The sequence below is a fragment of the Poecilia formosa genome, unplaced genomic scaffold, assembly GCF_000485575.1.
Source record: "Poecilia formosa unplaced genomic scaffold, Poecilia_formosa-5.1.2 Scaffold710, whole genome shotgun sequence".
NCBI lineage: Eukaryota > Metazoa > Chordata > Actinopteri > Cyprinodontiformes > Poeciliidae > Poecilia > Poecilia formosa.
The window spans coordinates 90,041-99,433 of NW_006800649.1; the positions used below are offsets into that span (position 1 = coordinate 90,041).

Consider the following 9,393-nt stretch of genomic DNA (forward strand, 5'->3'; position numbering starts at 1 on the left):
TTAATTTATCTTTCACTTTACCAGGAAGGGCGAAATTAATAGTAAACAATAATGATTTTGTGGTATTCTCGTTTAGTGACATAATTGTATTAGTTGTGTTACCACCCCCACGCCACTAGAGGCAGTATGGGGCGCGAAAAGATGCGACTAAGAAGCAGATTTAGAAGTACACAAGCTCATAGCTTGTTAAAAGCTGTGAGCTGCGCTGAAGTAAATAAAAAGGAGAAGTTGAAATACAAATACATGCTGAGAGTGAAACTCCTTTCTACAGATGAAGCTATATCACAGATTTCAAAAGAAAATTAAAACGGGAGACCGCGGATAATAGAGGAAATAGCGCCCCCTTCACTCCCGGAGTGCAATGATCCCATTTAGTGGTCCGTCCCCGCCCCTTTCTGTTTGCTGCAGCGAGGTCCTTCTCGACTGGGAAGTTGGGATTTCCCATTTCTTCATTGCCCCTGGAAGGCATCATAAGCTCCATCTTCACCTCCACCCTTTCCACCTCAGCAGGGCTCAGCCTCAGCACGCAGTGAGTTTTCGCTTTCTCAGAGTTTCTTTAGTTTATTCTAGTTCCACCGCTCTTCTAACAGCTTGTTGTGTTTTAAGTTAAACTTCAGAGTTTTTATGTCCCGACAAAATGTTTTCCACTTAGAAACGTCGCATGAATCTTAAGTTTCGGACGGAGAGACCGAACCAACCAGGAGATGGATTCTTCTCTGACTGCGTCTCTGCTCCTGCTGTCTGTGGTCTTCATGCAGTTTGTCTCTGCTGCAGGTGAGATTCAGCTGTTACACCTGGTTAAAGTTATTTACTTACATTCAGCTGGAAAACCTGTTAAACTTTACGTACAGTAATGTCTGATTCAGCCCTCAAGAGCCGGTATCTTACATGTTTTAGTTCTTTCCCTGATTTAACATTCATCTATGATACTCGTACCCGTTATGAAGGACAAAGCGGGTAAGATTAGCTCTTTGGAGAATTACCGACCCATAGATTTAGCTAGTAGTCTGTCAAAAGTTTTAGAAAGAATCCCATTAATTAGGTTGGACGAGTTTGTATTGACCTCTGATAATCAATTCGGTTTTAAACCCAAACATGGCACACAGGGCCGTGCAGAGACCACTAAAGGGGCAGGGGCTCAAAAAAAACAAAAAAAAAACCCGGGCCCATCTAACCGCATTTTAGGACAGAATATCAGAGTTTAACAAACAATGACAAATTACAAAATTGTCAGATGTAGACTCAAAGCTGAGGAAAATCTCTATATAAAACATACAACTATGCATATGTAAGATTTTATTTGTAGTTTCTTGCTGCAGGTCTATTTTGTTATAGGAAAGTATTGCAATATTCAAACCAGCAATTTAGCAAGATATGCAAATCAGAGCTGGACCACCAGACACATTTTGTCTTTACACAGAACTACACTGTTAAAAATGTAAACAAGGGCACAATGCAGCCTTTAGTGTAATGTAATCTATAAAACAAAGAGCTGCCTGTTTGCTGCAGTGGAGACAAAGATGGTCCATTCAGAAAGCAGAGCTGCACCAAACTGTAACTGCAGAAGAAAACAAAAGCAAATATTGAATTGTTAATGCATGCCACCATGAGAAAGGCCTGCTGAGTTTTGCTTTACAAACTTTTTTTCTCACATGACGTCGTGGACAGGGCCCAAAATCACAAAAAAAAATATTTCTGAGGTGTGCAAATAAAAGTTTATGTTTGGAAAATAACTTTTTAAGTTCACAAGACAAAAATGAGTTATTTAATTTAGAAAAAGTTATTTAAACAAAACATTTTGTTTTTTAAAATGAAATCTTTGCAATTCCAAAAGTTTTGATTACAATTTTATTTTACTTAACTGAGGTTAATTTTTAATTTTTTTCATTGAATAATTGGGAAAAAATAAATAACTTCATACTCTGTGAACCAGATCTTAAAGTAGGGGTTCTCAACGTGGGTGGTACCGCCCCCTGGGGGGCGTTCGGAGGACCGCCCCGCTAGCGGGAATTTTTACAAAAGGGGGGCGCTGGGATGCCTTTGGGGGGCGTTTGGTCGAAGGTAAACTTCATACCTTAAATGCACAACAATACCAGTTTAGACTTTGAGAAACTTGCTAAAACTGTGTTGTGTAACAGTAAATCATGTTTGGCTGCATCTGTATCGATGGCAGCTCTTCTTCTTCTCCTTCTCTTCAGTATTTGTAGCTTCTGGCGCAGCTTCGTTCTCCTGCTACTAGTAGCTTCACTGCATCAGTTCAGCGTTTCACCGGCTGATGACGGTGCTGTGATTCACTTTGTCTGCTATTTTTGTACATATGTTTAGGCAGTTCTGTGATCATGTCAAATCAGCAACTTATCTTAAAAAGTGATTTGAAGGGGGGGAAAACAAAACAGACAATTACAAATACACAATGAGAGACAAAGATCAGAAAGATCAGATAAATCAGATCAAAGATCAGAGTTTTTGGTTTCAAAGGGGATCTGAGGTTCTGATCCATCATGAGGAAAAAAAAAACCTGACCTAAAAAAAACCCGTTAAGTGTTTTATCAAACAACAATAATGTGCAGACATACAAATGCAATAAATAAAGTCAATGCAATTATTAAATATCTAATAATTAAACTAAACATTTCAGTCAGGTTAAATTAACCATAATTTAAATAAAAAATAATATCAATCATATCTCAAACTAATCAAGTTAAAGTTGAAAAGTTGAAATCAAAGTTCACTTTCAAAATAATCAAATGGAAAATAAATCAACTCAAAATACTCTGAGGAAAATAAAATAAATATACTGCGCATTATCAATTTAAATGTATTTAAATCCTATTTTAATACATTTAGTGCCAAAACACGCACAATACCGGCGATTCGGTTAGCTTTGTGAAGAGAGGGGTGTACTAACTAGACCTCAATCAGCTGTGATAATCCTGGTGACGGCCTGGTAACAAACGCCAGTTCTAATAAATCAACGCTCCAATGAGCAACCTAGCTGAGGTTTCATGCTATCAACCCCATAGTGCTGTCACGCAAACAAACTCACCAACAGATCAAATCTGTAGAATCAGAGATATGGGTGCATTTCCAGCCAAATCAGCCACAATCACAGTGGAACAGATGATGAAGTTCAAACTGTGCACTGAAGGCGGGGCTTTAAATCAGCTGGCAAGTTTGGGACAAAACAGGAAGTGGGCCCGCAACAATAAAAGTCTAATTGCGGGTTACAAGTAGTGCCATGTGTTTGTACATGATGCTGTTCCCACATGTGAAGCTGAGCTCAGGAATCTCGTGTATAAATGCGTGTAGATTATCTGTGTCATGCTATTATATAGTTGCAATTTTAGTAAATCCTGTTTTTAGTGCTGTGAGATTCAAGATTATGGAATCACTGGTGTCATAATTCATTTTTTCTGGGAAATCCCGTTCTAATGTAAAGTATGACAGATTACTGGATTAAGGAAATGTCTAGCATGCTGTCACACATAATAATTTTTGAGAATTTGGAAACAGTTGCTTTTTATTTCCCAAAGTTATGGGAGAAGAAGAGAGGATGGATGAAATAATCTGTTCCCCCTCTAAAATATGGAAACAAATTAATTTACCTGCCAGTCTTTTACTGTGTTTTTGAAATATTTGCTCTTCATTGTGTGACTTAAACTACCTTTCCATAGCTACCTTAAATTAAAGTTTAAGGACAAATGTCATAGTATTCAAATGTAATTTATTAAACATTGTTCAACATACATAAACTAGCACACCACAGCAAACTCAGGATCTTAGGGCAAACAGGCAACACACTCATAAGCGTTTTCAGTTGGTGGGCTTCCCACACGCCTGATGGAACCACCTCAGGCACACGGCACACTGGATCTAGGAAAGAAACAAGAAATATCATCTTTTTTAAGAAAAAATGTCTTTACAATGACAATATGAATCATTTTAGATTCCCTTTTATTACAACTGCTGGAGAATCTTATTAAAGCTTGTTTACGCAAGAAAAAATGAGTTAAAACTTGTTCTCTTCCTTTAACTCACTAACTCCAAGTCTTTGAATAATTCTATAACATTTCTTACCCAGTTCACGTCTGTGTCACTCTCCATCTCCACAAAAGTGGCACAAGTCTTTTAGGTCATCTGTTAAAAACAAAACACACACACACACACGATCCTGCATGTACAATTGTTTGTTTGTTTGTTTGTGTGTGTGTGTGTGTGTGTGTGTGTGTGTGTGTGTGTGTGTGTGTGTGTATGAAACTGCCACATTCTGTGCCTAGCACAGGATGTGCCAAGTGCCAACAGTCATTTTTGAAAAGAAAAACAGAATGATAACTTTTAATAACTATAGAAAATGAAATTATCCTACTTAGACAATTTCCTTAAATAACTGTTTTCATATTCCATGTTGATGTATTAAGTTTTAGCTAAGTACATATTTTTTATCAAAATATACAAATTATAGTAATCATGATAAAAATGTTCATTAACAATAAGAATATTAATGTTATAATCACCACTGTTCAGAATAAGTCTCAGCAATGTCCAACCTCATGCTGTAGACGCCGCAGTGGAAACAGGAAAATCCACAACCTCTTTTGCTAGGAGTTTTTCTGCAAACTGAAATAAACAGCTTCATTTAATCCAGGGGCCCCCAAACTTTTTCCTGAGGGCCACATAACTTTTCCCTTCTCTGCTGGGGGCCGGAGTCAGTTTGCAGCAGAAAAAGTGACGATTGCAGGAGCCTAAATGTAAAAAAAGTAAAATAAATAACCCTCTCTGGGTTCTTCACAGAACAAAAGTCAGGACTATTGATGAAATAAATACCGTATTTTCTGAACTATAAGCTGCAACCCCAGAGATTTAAAAAAACAAAAAAACCCAGTAAACATGCACATATAAGCCTCAGATTTCTCTGCCGCTCCAGGTTTTCCACAGCGATGCAGCAGGGGGGCGGACAGCCAGCATCTGAGTCATCACAGGTCGATTGAATGTCACATTGAATGTAACTGAACTGATTACGGTACTTTCTGAACGGTAACTATTGCAGTAAAGTGCTGATCCTTCGTGTTGCTACTAGCATGAGCTAAATGAAAATGGCCGCTTTCTTCTTCTTCTTCTTTAGATTTCAACAGCAGCTTGCATCCATTATTGTTGCACTACTGCCATCTACTGGATCCTAATATCTATACCTCAAATTCTCATAATGATCCCAGTATTATTTAAAAAACAAAAAATCTTCTTTTTCTCCTCAATGCTATTTAACTGATCAACAACATTCTCAAACTTCAATTCCCTATTAAAACCTAACTCCATTTTAATTGGCGCTTTCTTCTTTTATGTCCAGTTTTGACTTCCAATGATTCACTTCCTGTTAAAGAGCCCCCTGGTGGTTGAAGAAAAATCCACATATAAGCCGTAAGGTTCAAAGCTTAGGAAAAAAGTAGCTGCTTACAGTCTGGAAAATACGGTATATATAAAAAATCTGAATGCTCTCTGGTATTGTTCAGGGGCCGGACCAAATGTGGAGGCGGGCTGGATCCGGCCCGCGGGCCGTAGTTTGGGGACCCCTGATTTAATGGTTCAAAGTTTAGGTAACAAACAAAGTAATTCACTGTACATGTCTCAAAATATATATCAAAATTGTCACACTGTGACAATATGTGTGCACCTTCAGTGCAAATACACCACATGATGTCCTGTTGTTGTGGATGCTTCACTGGGTCACATGTCCAACTAGAGACATTGCACCCCTTCTTCCTCATAAACGCCCTGTAAATACAGATATAGTAATAAGAAGAACTTTATATGATTTCATACTTGAGTTGGACTTAAATTTTCTACCATACCTTGTGATTTGCAAACATTTCTGGATTTCTTGATTTGATTGCCCCAGTGGATTCAAGAACAAAGACTTGTTCTCCTGTGGGTAGATCACCTATAAAGGGTGCATTCGACAATTTTCATGTGGTTTACGTCTGAGATAAAAATAATGTAGGTTGTTTTTAAATTTTAAAAACTTTTATTACCACTAAAGTCCAGTTATGGTGTTGATTGTTGATTCCCAGAATAATTTCCTAATTATTTGAGTTCATGTGACACCTTTCATTAAAACAAGACGAAAGCCTTTCAGACACGCATATGTTTGATAATCCAAATTTATATGCTTTGATATGTATTTATATGAATTTAAAAGAAAATGTACATTTCTCTGCTAGCGATTGAGTAGCAGCCTGACTATAGGAGGGAGGCGGTGCTGGATGAGCCAGGGGATGAGGAGAACTCATTTTGCTTCCTTCATTTTTTAAACAATGTGGCAGTCGGAGACTCTCTCTAATGCAGATTTTCAGATGGTCAGTGTTTATCATCCGGAACATCACACCATTATCATCTTGAACCTCTGCATGTTTGCCTTGCATATTGAGGACCGTATCGGGTCCCAGGAAACCAGCATCCAACTTCCCTACCACTAACGCACTGACTAACCGGTACCGCAGACACAAACTTTCATCATTGCAGAAATAATTCTTTGCTCCCAAAGATAAATCATTCTCACCGCTCAGCGCTCCTCTGAATTCGCTACAAGTCATTCCTGCGGTTCACATAGAGCTGCGCAACCAGAGCTAACGGCGGGTTTTAAACTCTTACCTGTTGCAGAACCAACATGGAGGCTGATTCTACAGACCAGCTGGACTGAGACTCTGATGTGTTAAAGAGAGTTTCGTCACTTTTCATGCTATAATTTCATGGTAATTCAGTAAAACTTAACAAAATTTACTAACAGATGTTTTTAAGTGCAGCTAGCTCTCACTAGTCTAGATCCTTAAGGCTCTTTCGTACGCGACACGTTTCTAAAAAAGAAAAAGGTCTTGAATCTGACGGTTGTCTTTAAGTCTTTACTGAACTTAAAAGGAAATAAAAATAACAGATTCAAAACAAATAGAAAGTCAAAAGACATTTACTCTCAAGGTGCCAGACTTCTGCAATGAGCAGGTGCTCTCATCAACTAACTAGTCAATAGCCAATCAAAAGGCACCGTAATAAGCTTAAGCACAATACAATTACAGATGTTTATGTTTGTAAAATAGCAGCAGATGAAACTCGCGTTAACACAAAATAACATTTTGTATAAAGTTTCAAAAAATGTGTATATGGCTCCTACAATAGTATTAATTTTTTTGTGACATGTTTGTTTAAATGTCGAGATAAAAACTTGATGTTCTTCCTGCTCTGGCATGAATCTTCAGCTGATCTTCTAATAAATAATAAATGCTTCTTCTCTCATGGTTTTATTCAGTCTGTGTCAAAAAGACCAGCAGGAAAACCAGCAAGAGATTAAATTCAGTTCAGAAATCTTTTTTAATCTCCAAAGGAAACTGAATGTTGATTCATATCATCCATCTGATCCTCAATGAGCCTCAGAGACTCTGATAGTTTTAGATCTTCTATTTATTAATTTAGTTCCTTCAATAAACAGATTAAATATTATTTCATGAAGCTTGTATGGCTGTTTTGATAAAGTGTTTTCTTTAAAACAAAAATAAAAGCATAGCAGAAAATCCTGCAGTTTTTATTGTGAACACATTTTTAAACATTAAAATTGTCTCTGGAAGCTGACCTTTGACCCTGAACCGGTCTGTTAGGTTGTTTTTCCAGCAGCAGAAACCGATGAGTCTTCATCACAGAGACCTGCACTGATCACACTTTGACCTTTGACCTCTCTGCTCCGTTTTCTCTCCTTCAGATCAGAACAACACACCAATCAACGTTAAACATGGAAATGACGTCATTCTGCCATGTGAAGATCCTGATCAGGGGGAAATCACAGTCATAGAGTGGAGCAGAACCGATCTGGGACCATCAGAATTTGTCCTCCTGTACAAAGACAAGAAGATCAATCCAGAAGCCCAGCATCCATCTTACAGGAACCGAGTTGATCTGCTGCTAAATCAGATAAATAAAGGAGACGTGTCTCTGCTTCTGAAGGACACGACCACTAATGACATCGGGACGTATGAATGTCGAACCACTACAGGAAAACATGTGAAGAAACTGATCAGCACCGTCAGACTGGTTGTATCAGGTGAGAGTTTGTCTCTGGATCAGAACCAGCAGCTTCCTGGTTCTGATCCAGATCACATGATGATGATCTTCAGTTGTTTCCTACCTGATAATTGGACTAGAGGTCAAAGGTCACACATTTGAGTAATTTTAACCTTTAAACTTTGATTCATGCCAATTAAATTTGATCAATTTGATTGGCTGGGAAATGTTGATGATGGTTTACTAGTGTATAATTACCCAGTCTGAGCAGAACTTAAAGAAGGAGCTGAGCGGTACCGGTACCGGTCCAGCTGCAGCCCTCCTCCAGTGGAGCCGTCCGCTTTGTGAATGCGCCTTATGGACATGAAGCATCTCTATTCTGTAAATGTAAATAAACATGATTCCTGTATATAGAAGAAACTTTCCCCTCAGAGCCTCTGACTCTGTGCTGAAGCTCTGCTGCTCCAGCAGTACCATCTCTTTGTTTTCGTTTAAAATGTATTTTTATTTTTGTGAGGTCACCTTATGGGCCCTGAATGCACCTTTTCAGTAAAATACATTATTATTATAAATACTTGTACTGCTAAAACATGGTTACTGCTCACGTGGCGACAGACTTCCATGTTTTATGCTAATTTACATTGATATGTATTTATGGAGGCGACAGGCCGACCAGCAGCTGCTATGTTTATAAAAAGGTGCTCAGCTGACTTTATACATCCTATTTTTTTCTGCGCTCCACTTTTTTTTGAATTTATCCTTATGCCAAGTTTTAATATGAAAACTGTGCAGTGTTTTATAGACGAGGCCCAACTCATTACATTTAGAAAACATCAAGTATGATGACCTGATGTTTCTGTAGGTTTCATTGCTATGATGATGCTGAAGGTTTAATTATAGTTGGATATTTTAATGCAGTGCATGATGGTAAAATAGATGGGAGAAGGAACAAAGTAGGAAAACAATAATATAACTGAACTGGGACTGGGGGATTCATGGAGATTTAAAAACCAAAGCAAAAATTATTTTATTTTATTTTCTAAAGTCCATAATATCTATTCAAGGATAAACTTCTTCTGTATTCCTCAAAAATTTTTCTAGTATTGCAACAATCACACTGAGTGTTCACCAGTTATTCTGCAGTTAAACTTATGTAAGGAAACTCGCTGTCGATACCGGAGACCAAAAGTATCACTGCTCACCAACATGGTAGCTAGAATGGAGCGATGGTAGCTGGCATGTAGATCTCTAGTTTGCATACATAGTTGGTAGCGAGCAGGCAGATCTGCGCCAGCTGTCGCCTGCAGCAGCCAGCTGTCGCCTGCAGCAGCCAGCTGTCGCCTGCAGCAGCCA

General features: G+C 38.3%; 2 protein-coding genes and 1 long non-coding RNA gene across 4 annotated transcripts in view; 2 read left to right on the top strand and 1 right to left on the bottom strand.

Annotated features, from left to right (window-relative positions):
• Positions 1-9,393, top strand: part of LOC103131031 (uncharacterized) — a gene marked incomplete at its 5' end in the record, with an annotated part of 123,360 nt that overhangs the window by 85,889 nt on the left and 28,078 nt on the right. The window lies entirely within an intron of this gene.
• LOC103131027 (basement membrane-specific heparan sulfate proteoglycan core protein-like) overlaps positions 1-9,393 on the bottom strand; it is a 64,122-nt gene that overhangs the window by 36,622 nt on the left and 18,107 nt on the right. The window lies entirely within an intron of this gene.
• LOC107834663 (uncharacterized) overlaps positions 7,205-9,393 on the top strand; it is an 8,123-nt gene continuing 5,934 nt past the window's right edge. Inside the window, exon 1 of the long non-coding RNA XR_001660471.1 lies at positions 7,205-7,215. This is a non-coding gene — a long non-coding RNA (uncharacterized LOC107834663). The remainder of the gene's footprint in view (positions 7,216-9,393) is intronic.